At 35.5% G+C, this 16,760-nt stretch overlaps 2 protein-coding genes across 15 annotated transcripts in view; one reads left to right on the forward strand and one right to left on the reverse strand.

Annotated features, from left to right (window-relative positions):
• LOC136852772 (anoctamin-8-like) overlaps window positions 1-16,760 on the reverse strand; it is a 545,791-nt gene that overhangs the window by 155,559 nt on the left and 373,472 nt on the right. The gene's annotated exons all lie outside the window — the stretch shown is intronic.
• Window positions 1-16,760, forward strand: part of Ppox (protoporphyrinogen oxidase) — a 600,782-nt gene that overhangs the window by 135,984 nt on the left and 448,038 nt on the right. Inside the window, exon 2 of the mRNA XM_067127759.1 lies at window positions 8,911-8,951. The gene's annotated coding sequence lies outside the window, so the exon portion shown is untranslated. The remainder of the gene's footprint in view (window positions 1-8,910; window positions 8,952-16,760) is intronic.

Below are 16,760 nucleotides of genomic sequence, written 5' to 3' on the forward strand. Positions count from 1 at the left end.
AACCTAGCTTGTTCTGGCCCTGATACCATCCACTTCCTAAAGGCTATTGGATTCTCAGTCAGACCAATTGCACCTCCCAAACCTTTAACTTTCTCATTATTTTGTTCATGAGCTTGATCTAATGGCATGGCTGAGAATCTTTTCTTTGTCTTGTGTACTACCCAATGGCCATTCTGAGAAAACTCTTTCATAATCGACTCAGGCACATTCTCCATGTCTCGGATGTGGACTGGAAGCCAACGTGCATAGTTTTTGGTGGTCAAGAGCAAAGAAAAAGGGAACTAATTTCTTTACACTTTCTACATACAACTGAAAGTTTCCTTCACGGTGCGACCTTATGAAAATAAGACCAATTATCTCCATCTCAAGAACTGTGTCCCAATACTGGAATGTTGGACTGACTTGAACCATCTTCTTTCTCAGTCTTCCATAGCCTTATCATCATGGACCACTAGTTTCCATAAAAGCTTCATACTGTAGCTTTGCCAAAGTCAGTGCTGTTACTTGATGGGCATATCTGGTTCTTGTTAAATGAGATGCTTTAAGATAAGAGTCAGCAGTTCCTGGAGAAGCAACACCTGCTTGTGTCAGGGCATTTGTCCACCCAGAATCCTCTAAATAATCTCCATATGTGTTCCACATAGCCATCTCAATACTTGTTAAGGTTAAGAAAATGAAACTTCTGGTTCAATACAAATGCCCTCAGCAGGAGCTTAGCCATGCCCGGCCATAGGCTGGGTTCATAGTCACTTGATATTTGATCATTTTAATGTTCTTAATGGCCCCAAAGAGGATCCTGCCACATGGTTTGCATGATTTTGTAACATATAACCCTTTGTAAGCTTGTATAGATATATTGATGGCAGCCATCTTGAAATTCCAATATGGCCGCCAAGATGGGGTCATATGAGTTGGTTCAGGGGACAATTTTGTAGCTAAGGTATCAAACAACATTTGTACCAAGTTTCATGCTTTTGTCCGGAAAGTCCCCAAATCACCAAAAAATGGGGTTTAGCTGCCTGACTAGAGTATATCCAACAGTTGTGAAAATAATGCAGGGGTGAGCTATGCCAGGGGGAACCATAACAATTCAACGTTTACATTTCAGGTTGGGAACCTGATTCTGCCCAGGGGAACAAAATCCTTGAGTGAGGACCTCAACATCAGGGCCTAGTGAAGATGTTCCCTAGGCCCTAATGTTGAGGTCCTCACTCAAGGATTTTGTTCTTCTAGTGGCATAGGTCGGTGGATGTCCAAATACAGTTTATTCAAGCCATTGTTGAATTTCTTCATGCCAGTTGTAGAGCTGCAACATCACCATCAAGAAACGAATATTGTTGGAATTGCCAGCAATCTTCACGCTTTCAGCTTGCAGCAGTCATAACACTGATAAAATCTTGCGAACGGGAATGAGAATAAATCTCACCTCTAATACTAGAACTCACATCCATTGAATAGCCGCTAACCCCAGTCGTGTATGCTGAGGCACAATCACCCCAAGTGGTCTCTCTCTCTCTCTCTCTCTCTCTCTCTCTCTCTCTCTCTCTCTCTCTCTCTCTCTCTCTCTCGCCGTGTCGCCATTTTGCTTTTGCTGTATATTACTCTAAGAATTACAAAACATTTCTGTTCACCTTGTTAAATATAAGTATAACCTGACCGTGGCATCTCGTCAACGATTATACTTTTGAAAGTGTACCCTTATTAATCTTATCATAAAGCGAAAGCTATTTGATTAAGTTCTTGAAGACTAAATTGTAAATTACAGGTAAGACTGCGATCCGATAAAACCCAGAGCCTTTTTTTTTTTTTACATTGGTTGTTCTTTTGATGTTGTAAAATCCTTATTCCATTTGATACATACAGCACCTTGGTTGTCTTTTCGATGTATGGTTCCATGATGACGTTATTTTACCACAGCAGGGGCCAATCTAGCAGAGAGTCTGTATTCACTGTATTTTGAAGCTCAGCAGGTTGACCGGACTGAGATGGCACAAAACAGAGTGACAAAGAGGCATCTGGTGCAACTGGCAGTTGAGTGACATGGGCTGGATGGGGATACCTAGGTTACCAGTCCCGTTAAAGTTTGCATCAAGAAACCAACAATGCGCTGGCTAATTTCTTTTGTATATCCTGTACATAGTTTTTCTTCGCTATCTGGAAGAATATAAAAACAGCTGTCTGGCCGAGATGAAAGAAGGAGCTTATTGCAGAGAAAGGACCCAGTCGAGCATATCTGTTATGTGTAATCTTCTGTCTTCGTTGTCCGAATTATAATTACATTCTTGTGCATATGCCATGTTGTAGTATTTTTACGGGGTATTTCATTTCTATTTTGTCTTCTAATGTGTTTTTATTTTTTCACTCGTATTTCACTACGCAGGTGTCCATTCTTTTATTCAACTGAGATGTATTTAACCCATTTTGCACTTTTCAAAGGACTCATAAACATTGAAAGCTAGTTGTACATTGTGAAGAAATATATTTAAGTCAAGGTCTTAGGATCATGATGCTTACGTGGACATTTGGCAGAGTCTTCTATTGGTCTTCGCCTTAAAAAATGCTTAGACTTTAGCACACGAGTCAACAGTAAACCTGTTGAAAGGTGTTGTAAGACCCGCAAGCCCAAATAATTACAAGATTTTGTAATTATTTGGCAGACATTAGCGATTTCCGAACTGTTTGGTTAGATAACCCCTTTTTCTGCTGTAATGCTCCAAGATTTGTAATTCTCCCTTTCTTCTGTTCATTTGAATAGTTAATCTCCATTTTTATAAAATGTGAGTCTTTCACACCGTCAGGTTTAGACTCCTCTTTTTCTCCTCCCCAGTTTTTTTTTTATATAAAAACAATTGGAAATCACACAAGAGAAATAAAAGGTTTCCGACTTGAAAGACTACTGGTAATTGCATTTTGCTTCCATACCTCAGTCTAGTAGGCAGTGTTTGTTTCAAAGATGCTAAATTTTAGGTTTGATCCTGATCCAATAATCTGAAATATACATATGAGATATGTTTAAAAAGAGTATGCGGTTCTGTTTTGACATCAGTAGGTTTGCCCATGACTTGTGGTCTCAAAATCAGCACGTAAGAACCTTGTTAATTAATGTTTGTAACTTCCACCAACGGAATTGAAAGAAGGTTAGGCTTTCCCTTGTCTGTCTTTCTGTGTTTGTGTGTTACTGTATTTTTCAAGTGCTGCAGAAGGATCTTGATGAACGTGGGTAAGTACATTATTATTATTATTATTATTATTAATATTATTATTATTATTATTATTATTATTATTATTATTATTATTATTCATATGTAACAAGCCTACAGAGGCCATTGGCTTGAAATTCAGTCTTCCAAAGAATATCGTGTTCATTTGAAAGAAGTAACAAAAGGTAATAGGAAATACAGAAAGAAGAGATTAGTTATTAGAAAAGAAAAAATTAATCAACATAATGATAAATTGACAAAGTTTAAGTACATTATAAAATGCAAGCGAAATTGCTTGAGAGTAGTAATGCATTGTATCTTCGCTTGAAATTTTGGGGTTCCAATTACATAACATCCTCAGGGAGACTGTACCATAGTCCAATAATGTGAAGAATAAAGGACCTCTGGAAATGGGAAGTTCGACATCGAGGCACATTCACTACATATTGGTGCTCTTGTTCAGCAAATCTGGCTGCTATCGGCAGGAAAAGTGGGTCAGGATCAGTCGTGAATGTGAAAGATCTGAATTAAAATAAAGCTTATGAAAAATCTACAAACAATGGACCATCCGTCGATGGTCCGAGTTATAACTGCTAATATTAAGAAACAGAAACCTACCACCACGAACCACTCTATCTTAAAGAGATAAATCTCTGGCAGAGGCAAACATCCACATGAGAACAGTATTCTAGTAAAGGATGGACAAATGAGCTAAAACAGGTTGCATTGATTTTTATCACTGTTATAAATATCCTACATAACCTAACCATGTGGAATATGCTGACACTTTCATTAAATATTTCCGAAAGGTAAGATGTGAGTCCAAAGTTACACCAAATATAGTTAGAGTTTCATTTAGCAGAGTTCCATCCACCTGAAGGGGAGAATGGGGTGGAAAATCAGCTCGAGATATACTTATCAATAGTGTTTTCGTTTTACTGGAGTTCAACCTCATACCCCCACTGACCACGCCGTTTAATAATCCGTTCTATGTCACGATTGAAACTAGGGGCTGCTTCATCTCTCATATGTGGAGACTTTACTGCACCCGCAAGTGTTGCATCACTGACATACTGAACAATCTTGTTTACCAGGCCAAAAACCCAGTGGACCAAGAACATTATTCTATGGAACTCCAGACGCAATAGGAATTGGTTCGCTAAAAATCTGATTAACTGGAACTCGCTCCTGCCTGCTTGTAGGGAAATCTTGAAGTAGTTCTGAACCATGTCCACCCACTGCAAGATTCTGAATTTTATAAATAGGTGCCCTATGATTTACTAAATCGAAAGCGGCACTAAAATTTATTTGAATTAATCAACACTCAAAACCCTTGTCAAGATTCTCTTGCAAATGGCTTGTCAAACCTAAAAGAGCATCGCTGCTTTCTATATACTTACTGGCTATCAGCTAACAATCCTTTGGATTCCACATAATTGTAAAGTGGCTTAAAAATAATTTTTTTCTGCAACTTTGGAGAGGACAGGGAGAACAGAAATTGGCTTATAATTACTACAGTCTGCAGATATGCCACTCTTTGGAACAAAGTTACTATGCCGACATGAAAATCTATAGAATCTCCTAATCTTGGTAGACAACACACTAGAAGCCCTTTTAAAAAACAAAGGGACGTAACAATCAGGATCTTCTCCACCCTAGCTATCAAGATTAGGATGACAAGTATCAGGAAGGGGGAAATCCTCAACTGATTGTTTAGCTTCAATAGCCTGATGAAGCAGTTCAGCCTTTTCCTTAGGGACAGTAGCTAATGTACCATCATCTGTTAGTAATGGTGGAATGGAAGACAAGCCCAGCCCAAAGATAGAAGATGGTAATTTGGTCCACCACAGATGTGGCTGAGAAATTCCTTCAAGTATCCTCTTTGAGGAATTATTGTAATTTTTATAAGCCATGTGGTAAATTCTATTAGCAGCACAGCAAAAATCAACAAAAATGGTGTAATTTTCATTGAGCGATGTCATCTCCATGCATTGAATTTGGTCTGTTTGTCATGGTAGGCTCGTCTACATGTATCATCAAATCATGGCTGGTCATTGTCCTAATCTTGATGACGTTTCTAGGGACATCCCTCACCAAAATAACTATTAGCACTTCTTTTAAATACTTCTTGGATTCTGGATCTGATATAGCATCTGAAATATTAAGTGCCTTACAAGCTTCAATAATGTGATCTTATTTGGCTCTAGATTTCAGCCAGACCGTTTTTCGTATTGTGGCATTAGGAATATACTGGCTGTGTCCATCCCAATTGGTACAATGGTCGGAATTGCCTATGTACTCGCAGACGTTGGACTTGACGATAGCTGGAACATCTGTGCATATGAGGTCTAATCTATCACCAGAATTATGCGTGGGTACCTCAGTTACCAGGACAAAATTGGAGGATACACAGAACTCAAGAGCAGACCGGCCATGTTGATCTGTGGAATTTGAATTAAGCCACTCACTGTGCTTTGCAATGCAGTCTCCGCAAATAACGAATGAAGCTTTTGAACCCTGTGAATGAAGCTCTTGAATCCAAGACACAGTCATATATAGAATCGTCATTATTTGAATTACGATAAATATTGTACAACTTACTGAAAATCTTAAAAGAAAGAACTTTATGGCAACTACAATTTAGGTTTTACTGACGATAGATTGGTCGTCAAGACTTAGTGTATACAGCCATACAGCATGTGGGTAGTGTATACAGCCATACCTTTGTGCTGTGAGATGTTGCAACATGAATAAAGTCAGTGCCATCAAACCTTTGACTTGTTACTGCTTACAAGTGTCTGAGATATAATCATCGTGTTGTAGTTAAGGGAACAACTCTGGAGGTCTAGAATATTTGATCGTAAGCCTCGAATATTTGAGTAAAGTACTCCGCAATTTTTCTTACGGTAATGAGTAGCAGGTCCAGGTTTAAGCTCAGTGTCTCCCAAAAGAATTAGAATTAACAACAAAATTAGAACCAAGTCTAATAAATGGACTTACAACAACAACAACAACATAGTAAAAATCAATATAACAACAAACAATAAAATCAGCAACAACAGTATTTACGTTATTTACAGTATTTTCATTAAAAGGATGAATAAAGCTGACCATAAGTACTTAAAAAAGCGACAGAAGCAACTGTTCGACAAGATGGAGTGGGAACCTTGTAAGACAAAAGAGAAACCGGCCAGGTTTGCCACAACAGTTGAGGGAAGGCAGTCAGGAAGGATTTAAAAATTATAAACAGCTGGAAGGAAAATATTAGGTAAAGAAGACACTTCCCTGATAATCCCCCAAGAAAATTTTGCTTTCTCGTCAGCCTGTCCTACACACTTTTCGAAAGAACGGGAAAGTGAACAAAAAAGAGAAAATCGCCTGATGGTACCTTCAATTTCTGGTTGATATAGATGAAGTTTTGACGAAATACTGTAAAAACTGTATCACACAGTTTAATTTAATTGTTCAAAAAATCACGTAAATTCAGTAACCAAATTTATTGATAACAATTACCATTCTTAGAGTTCAGTTCCTCTTGATAACAATTAACATTCTTAGAGTTTTGTGCTCTTATTAAGTTTTGACAGTATTTTCTCTGTACTACTAGTAAGTGCTTTTATGAACTCCCCTTTCTTTAAAAACCACTTTTAACTCTTGTCTCTGGCACCAGAGGAAATTAAAACAGCAGCCTTAGCCGCAATCATCATTCGATGGTGACTTAAGAAGATAATTCCTTTGCTGAAATAAAGAAACAGAGCAAGTTCCACATTCTTAGCTGCTTCGTACAAATTGATAGTTAGCCCCTCAAACTCCTTAACGCCTTTGAACCATATCCGTCTTTCAAACGCATTTGCGCATTTTGGAGATATCCAAGTTATTTTCTTGGGTTGGCTAATTGCCAAAAACCAAAAAATCACAATAAAATGTAATAGTTAGCTCCTCAAACTCCTTAACGCCTTTGAACTATATCCGTCTTTCAAGCGTATTTGCACATTCTGGAGATATCCAAGTTATTTTCTTGGGTTGGCTAATTGCCAAATACCGAAAAATCACAATAAAATGTTAACATAAATAAGTGTTCCTTATAAATTAGGTTCATCCAAATCTTAAAAACGTAACAGTTCAACAACAACAACAACAAAAATCCTCTAGATCGTCTCTTGATGGAAAATCAGCTTTGGAAATTTCATTGGTCGAGCGATCTAACAGGTGATTTTTTTTCGAGGTGATTCATGTGTATCAGTTATTGACTCGTCGTGTTGAATGTGCCGGAGTCATCGGATGTCGATGAATGAAGATTTCTCGTGATTGCTCTCGTGAAGTCAAATGCTCCTTTGTTCTTTCGCTGAGGAGGAAACGATATATGAGTTTCAATTGCTCGCTTGAATGGGTACTGGAGGTTATAATAATAATAATAATAATAATAATAATAATAATAATAATAATAATAATAATAATAATAATGGTGGTAAGATTAAAACAACAACAAAAATTACTATAATTTAAAAAAGACACGGGTGTATGTTAAATATTTTTCATGTTTTAAAATTCACCTGTATTTCTGAACTTCCCTCAGATTGATTAAGTGTGAAAAGGAAATTACGAATTTGAAAGAATTTAAAGTACAATAACTTATATTTCCGGGCTTTATGTATTTACCTTTTTTCTGAGGAATACTCGCATTTAATTTTCCAACAGGTGTCTGAGACGTTCCATGAACTAAAGTAAAACAGCAACAATAACAATGCAAATAATAATAATCCTAATTAGGAACATGTTTCAGATACTTTAACAACAACATAATTACCGTGATAACGAATGTTGTATTATTGGTACGTTTCTGTATAGAATACTAAGACAATTATATATTTGTAGTTGCATTTAAGTTTTTCAGAGTATTAGCTTAAGTTAATGGTAAAGTAACAATGAATCTCTCTCTCTCATACACACACACACACACACACACACCTTATATTTAGCACAACTTTATTTTGGAGGCGGTCCCTTACGAGTCATTACTTTTAATTTCGTGGCTGCAATAAACGCGATTTTTACCTTTTATGTTCTTGAATAGGGCCATTTTGCTTACCTTGGCGAATTAAGCTAGACCCTGTGTCAGAATAATCTGCAGACGCATAATTGGTTGCTTTTAGATTAAGTGGGCTTCAAAGTTACACGGGCCCTTGCCTCTGGGCGGCCTGTAAGTGTGGTGTGGTGTTAAAAGGTTCAAGAGGCCTAATCTAGACCTCTGGACTGAGATAACCAACTGGGACGAGCCTTGTGATCTTTTTAGTTAAGAGTATTCCAGATTTTAATTATATTTGCTAAGCTATAAAAGACAATTATATGGTTAAATAGAATGAAAAGGAATATTTTTAGATATGTCATTGGGAAACAAAGTAAAATAAATCTTTGGGAATAAAAGCAATAGTTATATAACGAACGGATAAATGAGAAAACTATGGTTGTATCACAAAATGTTTTTCTTATTTTGCCTAGCAAAGAAAAAGTTACCCAAGTAGGTGGCATAAAACAATTATATAATTTGTACATAAAAAGAAAGAACTGGTGTTTGGAAATATTTTTTGATAGAAACAACCCTCTAAATGCAATAATTTCAGTAAGACATGTTCAAGACTTGGTGGATGTATTTTAAAATTGAAATAATTGACGGAATGTTCCCTAATTTATGTTATCTGATCTTCAACAGGAACCTCAACATGTTGACATCACTCGGTCATTCTTGATGACGTAAGTGTTCATATTTATTTAGTTTGAGATTTTTATTCTTCTGCCATTTTATGTAGACACTATATAAAATGTTGAAGTTCGTTTTGATGGTTTTGATGGTAATATAATTTATAAATATATATGTGCATTTGGTATATATATATATACATATATATATGTATATGTATGTATATAAATTTATATTATATATATATATATATATATATATATATATATATATATATATATATATATATATATATATATATAAATGAATCTCCACCTTCACAGTCAAGAACAAGAAGCCACTGTATACGATGCAAGTTTCCGCCAACGATAGATCAGTCTAGCATTGGTTTTGATCCGGCTAAATTAATAGTAACACTACTTTACTCTAAGGTTGTTAGGGTTGTTCAATATAAAAGTAAAGCAGGACACTTTTATCCAGAAGAAATGTTGGAGCTCCGTGATATGACATTACCATACCTTACTGACTAAATATCCACTAAAATCCATCTTGATCATATTCCCGGCAGAGGGCTAGTACCATCAGTGCACCTCATGTGGGGTCCTGTAGGTATTACTAAAGGGGTGTTTGCAGAGACCCTACGGCACGCAGATGCACAGAATTTTAGTCTTTTACTTTATTTCCATTCCTGGTTCATTTATTCAATATTGCTGTCCATCCTCTTTTAACTATTACTTTTTATGAAACAGTTTTTCCTCTCAGTTCTACCCTTTAGAACCTTGTACTTCACCCCCTTGACTTCCCTTGACTTTCAGGCACTCTGTATCTTGCTGCCAAAAGAATGCCAAATCGCTCGTTTCACTCTCTCAAGTGCTGGTTGTCTAGTCTAAATTTTTCAGTCAGTCAGTCAGGCTTAATCAGGTTTTATATTTCGTGTTATAGTGGTAAACAAACTATCATGGATGACCTCACTAACTTTTGACTTTGTTGCCTGTGGTTAAGAATTTAATTTCTCAAAATAAAATCAAAACTCTTCCCAGGAAAACGTTATATGTTACTCATCTTCAAAGCTGAAATTCTTTCATAATATGCTCCGGTGAGCCGGTCGACCTTTGCGTAGGGGATTTTAATGAGCGGTTTTGCTCCTCAGCATTTTCGAGGCTGATTCAACTTAATCTTTTACAGAAGGGTCGTCTTACCATCAGCATCAGCAGTTCTCTTTTTACCACTTTGTGGTTGATGGGGATGCCATGGTTGTTAGTTCTCTCTCTCTCTCTCTCTCTCTCTCTCTCTCTCTCTCTCTCTCTCTCTCTCTCTCTCTCTCTCTCTATATATATATATATATATATATATATATATATATATATATATATATATATATATATATATATATATATATATATATATACATATATATATATATATATATATATATATATATACTGTATATATATATATATATATATATATATATATATATATATATATATATATATATTAATATTTAACATAAATTTTACATGTGATTTATGCATAGTGTAACTTACGGTAAATGAGCGAGATATACAGCTATCCCGAACAGTAACCACCTATTAAGGTATAAAACTCTGTAGCATATACATACAGTTTAAACTTGCCGCTCACAAAGCTATTAGTGCCACTGTTCCCAGCATACTGCGCCTGGGATAACGGAAGACCTCAAGGCTCAAGGCTACTCAAAGACCATAAATAGCATTAGGCTATCAATATTTGTCAGCCATATATAGACATACATACATACATATAAATTATATATATATATATATATATATATATATATATATATATATATATATATATATATATATATATATGTGTATATTTTATATATGTATTTTATATATGTATATGTTTATATATATATATAATATATATATATATATTTATATATATATATATATATATATATATATATATATATATATATATATATATTTATATTTATATATGTACAGTATATTTACTTAAAAATTATTAGGAAAGATCATGAGTTGATGCCTTATTCAGGAAGTCTGGCTTTACAGTTTTCATTTGATATAGTTTTTGCGTTAGTCTTATGGACACAAATCACTAGTGACTATTGATGCCTTTTAAAAAGTTTTCCCATTAAGAATTTTTATTCATTTTTTTCCCCCATTTAGGGACTGATAGGAGATGAGTCCGTTTTCCGAAGAGAAAAATTTATCACATTATGCTGATTTGTAACTGATAATGACATTCTAAGTTTCATGCCTCTTTCAAATTTTTTGCACTAACTTTTACAATCCTTTTCATTCGCATCATCTACTGTACTGTATATTTCCCATTTTTACAAAAATGCTCATAACGTCTTTGTGTGACGTGTTTGTAAACTTGTAATATATATATATATATATATATATATATATATATATATATATATATATATATATATATATATATATATGTGTGTGTGTGTGTGTGTATGTGTGTTTATGTATGTGTATATATATATATATATATATATATATATATATATATATATATATATATATATATATATATATATATATATATATCAACTGCTGCCTCAACTTTTTTCCTTACTTTTGCATTCAACAGCCATAATTCATTTCCATAAAGGATAGTTGGTTCAACGATCTCTTAAAAATTCGGACCTTGGCCTCCATATAAAAGTACCTTCTTAATCTTCCGCTCGATCAAAGCACTGCCTTAAAAGGATTGCCTGAGAGACGCGCAGTAGTTACTGGTATGTTCACCTAGCAACGGGACCTACAGCTAATTGTGGAATCCGAACCACATTATAGCGAGAAATGAATTTCTATCACCAGAAATAAATTCCTCTAACTCTTCATCAACCGGCCGGGGAATCGAACTCCTGGTATGTTCACTTTACCACTGCCGGATTACGGGTGAATCAGCCGCTTCTTACTATTTCATTTAATTATCACTACAGCGCATCCGTCCGTCTTACACAGTCTGCAGCTCACCTGTTATATACTCATACTTTCGAGTTTCTTCGATATTGAGGGCATTTATGTCAATATCTCATCTGGAAGTAAATGTCTCCGCCAAGGAAATCAGATATTAAGTCCCAGAAATTGTCTTCAGACTAGACTCCTGGGAATGTAATGTGTCTTCCATTTTTCCAGTTTAACAGTCACGAGGCTGTGCCTATCGACGGATAAGGATTTCAGAGTTTGAGAGGAAGAAACGAAAGTGATACAGTTCCTGTGTATTAACTCGCATGTTTACCCGGACTTGTTCTTGGTGTTGATTCTTGAAGATTCGATGCAAACTTTTTTCCCTTATAAGATTCATTGTTATTAAATGGTGAGAACGGCACGTGTGCTCTCCTAAAAGAAAAAAAAACTATTTTTACAAGTATAAACACACTAAGATCAAATGGGGAATATGGTGAGTGTTAGCCAGTTAGAATTCGTTTTCAGGGGGTATTTATGGGTGCGTTGCTTGGCGTAACTCTTGGTAACAGGTGGTATTTATTCTTTTTCACCTGCTATAAGAAATTTAACGGTGCAGCAATTAGCATGAAGTAATTCTTGAATATATTTTATGGCAACATCGGCAAACATCATAGGAACCATGAGATCTTTTGGGGGGAGGACCTCTACGGTTAGACCTCGTTTAGGGGCATTAGATTACGGTACGGGATTCCCAAACCTTCATGGCAGTGGAATATGTTATGGTTCCACACCACCTGCCGAAAATAAGAGGGAGGGGCGACCTACCTGGGGATTAGTAAAATGATTTCTAGACAATGTTCTAGGAAGAAAAAGGTCTTAAAAATTACAGTTTAAAACTCAGATTAGATATGAGACTTAAACGAAGGGTATCAGGGAATTAAGATCCTAAGAATGTGTAGTGTCTGGTGGGCATAATTACGTACTTGTCAAAATCGATAAACATGTAAATATGCAGGCGTTGTAAAGGTGATATACAGCATACGCGTAATAAGAATAGAGATATATTTACGAATATAAAAATGAGACAAGACCAGTGTATTGTACCAGTCAGCCATACATCGACCATGCGTATTGGCAACTCCTTATTCTCTCCGTGTGACCAGACAAGGATGAATTTATCACTTATCCCTATCAGTCTCATACCATCATAGTAGCTTTAGATTTCTCAACCTTTCCAGCAACCTTATTATGTGTATGCTGCGCAGACGCTACTCTAATTTCCTGCCGTACCATTAGCCCCATACCCCCATTTCAACCCTTAATTCCCGACCCTAATTTCCACAGCCTCGTTCCATCACAGTTTAGTTCGTAGAGGGTTGTAGGGGCAGTGAGCGGTGGATGTCGGGGCTGGATGGGAAGCCGGAAAATGAGGTATTCTGCTGGAATCCATAATCGAGAAGAGAATCCGGTAAAGAGTAGGAAATGAATCATTTACCTGACATATAGGAAGGGGCATAATGGGTGAAAAGAAATGTGAAGAATACGAGAGAATCTCTCTCTCTCTCTCTCTCTCTCTCTCTCTCTCTCTCTCTCTCTCTCTCTCTCTCTCTCTCTCTCTCTCGTTTTAGCCTCAGAGACGATGAAGGAACTATACAAAAAATGTCTACTTAACAACCGGTGTTTCTTGTTGACTTGAGCAGTATATTGCTACCTGGTTATTGGTCGATTGTTTTGGGGTGGAACTGATGTGCAGAGAGAGAGAGAGAGAGAGAGAGAGAGAGAGAGATATATGTAACCTTAGCAATTAGTATCCGTCAATATGTACAGTTTAAGCATATGATTAAAAAAAAGGAGTGCCTCAGGAAGGCAGTCCTCACTCACTCCTTCCAGTATGCAACTATTCATCGGGGAGTAAGACATTCTCTCTCTCTCTCTCTCTCTCTCTCTCTCTCTCTCTCTCTCTCTCTCTCTCTCTCTCTCTCTCTCTCCCCTTCCTTACATTTCGCGTGTTACGTATATTATGAAAAGGCCAGTGGCACTTTCCTAATGATAAAAGAGCCACTTCAATATGTGGTTTGCTTTTCTTTCCTTTTTTCTTGGTTTAATTTTCATTTAAAATTTTTTTTTAAATATTGCTTAATTCTTTTTTTTTTTCTTTTTGTCAAATTCAGTTTCATTTTTTCTCCCTTGACTTCTTGTGCTTGTTTTGAACATTTTTTTTCCTTTTGACATAATTTTGTTATTTTCTTTTTGTGAGCTTTTTAAATTTTCATTTTTTTTTTATAAAATTATTCTCCTATTTTCAGTTCTTCATTTTGAGCACATTGCCCTATAGAAATAATTTTTCTTTTTGTTTCCCCCTCAGTTATTTTTTTTTACATCGTCTTTACTCTCTTTTTCTGTAATTAATGTTTCCATTTTTTATTGTAGTGTTTTCATTTCACATATTAATATCGTCTACGACATAGAATGTATTCTCACCCATCTTTTCTGCCTACCACTAATGGTGAGAGACCGAGGCTTCGGTAACTTGCCCGTGTCTTCAAGGTAACCCTTTCAATTCCCTTCGTTTTTGTAGGCAATCTATTTTTGGGATCTTTCGTTTGCAGTAGAAATCGACCGATTAAGCGCCCGCGGGGACCTTACGTCAAGGCCTTGTTCTGCGTGTTTTGCTATAGAGAGAGAGAGAGAGAGAGAGAGAGAGAGAGAGAGACTCTCCATTTGTATAAACCTCAGGGGCGCGGTATGAATAGATTTTTCCCCCACAGAACTTTTTAACTTGAATATTTTTGGCCCTCAGTCCATAAATGGACTCACAGTCGGTATGAAACTGGTAATGCAGAAAATTATTATTATTATTATTATTATTATTATTATTATTATTATTATTATTATTATTATTATTATTATTATTATTATAAAAGGGAAATAAGAGAATATAGAAGTTAGATTCCATAAAAGCTGTATGAAAGATAATGTGTATAGAAAGTCCAAATTTGATGGATATTTTGTACATAAAAATAACAAAAGGCAGCAGGTTGGTGGATTTTTTTTCATCTGTGCACTCGCTGTCAATTCACTCTAACACGTGACAAATCTATATCAGCTGCCAGTTAATTTAAAGAAAAGCTTTTTTTTTTTAGTCATGAAGCAGTCTGACATTTTCTTTATGTTCCTCATCAAAAACTGTATCCTTCCATCTACCGAGGCAAGAGCTCAATTTTCCAAGTGAACCGAACGTTTTTTCATTGAATGATCTTTTACAACATTTACTTCATGTAATTCCCGAGTTCTTTTCTCTATCTCTTCTTTATTCTCCTCTATAATGATATAGCCTAGTTTTTATATTTCCTCGACGCCGTATGGAATTAAGATATTTAATTTTTCGCTCATCAAGACCTGAAAAATAAATTCGCTCATTTGTAACGGATTATTTATGACAACGCCCGACAATAATCATAAATCATCAGTGTTTTAGCGTTTTTATTAACCTTGCATGTTTCGTGTGAGTCTCTCTCTCTCTCTCTCTCTCTCTCTCTCTCTCTCTCTCTCTCTCTCTCTCTCTCTCTCTCTCTCTCTCTCTGGGTCATTTTTAAAGGAAGAGACTTCATATCTATTCATCCACTGTTAGTCGATTCTGCGTCGAAAAAATATTTTCCTCTTCCATTTTAATCTTATATGAGTGAAAGGGTGTGATCATTAGCTGCATATTTCTGAAGGTGATCATCGATTATTATAGGTATTAATTTAATATGAATATTTTCTTTGTTATAATTTTGTATATGTTAAACCAGTCAAGGCTCTTATATAATACCTGTTGAAAAAAATATGTTTCTGTCTTTTTTTTTTTTTTTACATATTTTTAAGTTAACGGGAGCAGAGAGCTCTTGCTGATGGCGCTTTATGATGTGTTTGGCAGCATCCTGAAATCTTTGTCGATTTTAGGTTTTACCTGAAACAAGAAAATAAAACACTGAAGCATGCGGCTGATACAATTCTAGGTACAGTTATTCGCCTCCATTAATACGAAGTGAAGAACCTGTCAAATATATTAGACATTACATTTTAGATCTGATCAGTGATGGAGGAGACTGAATATAATCATACCGATACAGTGACCTCACTCACTGAGCTTTTGTCCATAGGTAAAACTGTACGATTACTTACTGATTTTCAACATTTAATGCTAATTGGTGGCACATCCGTCTCTTTTGCAGCCGTTAGAAAATAATTTGGTATTATTTGTAAGGCTTCACGTCTCTGGAACCTCCCTACATCTTGACGATCTAAACAAAACTCTACCCAATAACAGTTATCAGGATTTAAACCCTCGTTGGGATATAGCATTGTTGGCTAGCTTTCATAGGCTATACTTTGATAGGAAACTTCTGATAGTACCTTTACTGTCTGCAGCAAAAGATTTAATATTTGTTACTCATTTTGCAGTGAATCTGCATCATTTTTTGTTGTTGTTGTTGTTGTGGTGCTGCCACGACATTACATTAACCAGCACAATAGATCTTTATCCCCCATACTGCAAATTTCTAGAGCAGTCTTTTTGTCGGTGCTAAAGCTGCAAATACTCCTATGTTTTACGTAGACTGCAATAGTTGTGAAAATTGCTGCACACCATTGCCATAAATTTTCTCATCTGTGTTTTTGTGTGTGTATATATACAGTATATATATATATATATATATATATATATATATATATATATATATATATATATATATATATATATATATATATATATATATATACATGTATATATTTGTGTATGATTGTCTGTTGTCGGTTTATTTGTTTACTTATTTCTGTATGCATTTATCTGTACCTTACTCTCCTCTTCTGGCATGTTTTTTCTTTTAACAAATACGAAATTTTCTAGTTTGTTTCGTATGAATGTGCGATCCTGAT

This window comes from Macrobrachium rosenbergii, chromosome 3 (assembly GCF_040412425.1).
Source record: "Macrobrachium rosenbergii isolate ZJJX-2024 chromosome 3, ASM4041242v1, whole genome shotgun sequence".
In the NCBI taxonomy this organism is placed as follows: Eukaryota; Metazoa; Arthropoda; class Malacostraca; order Decapoda; family Palaemonidae; genus Macrobrachium; species Macrobrachium rosenbergii.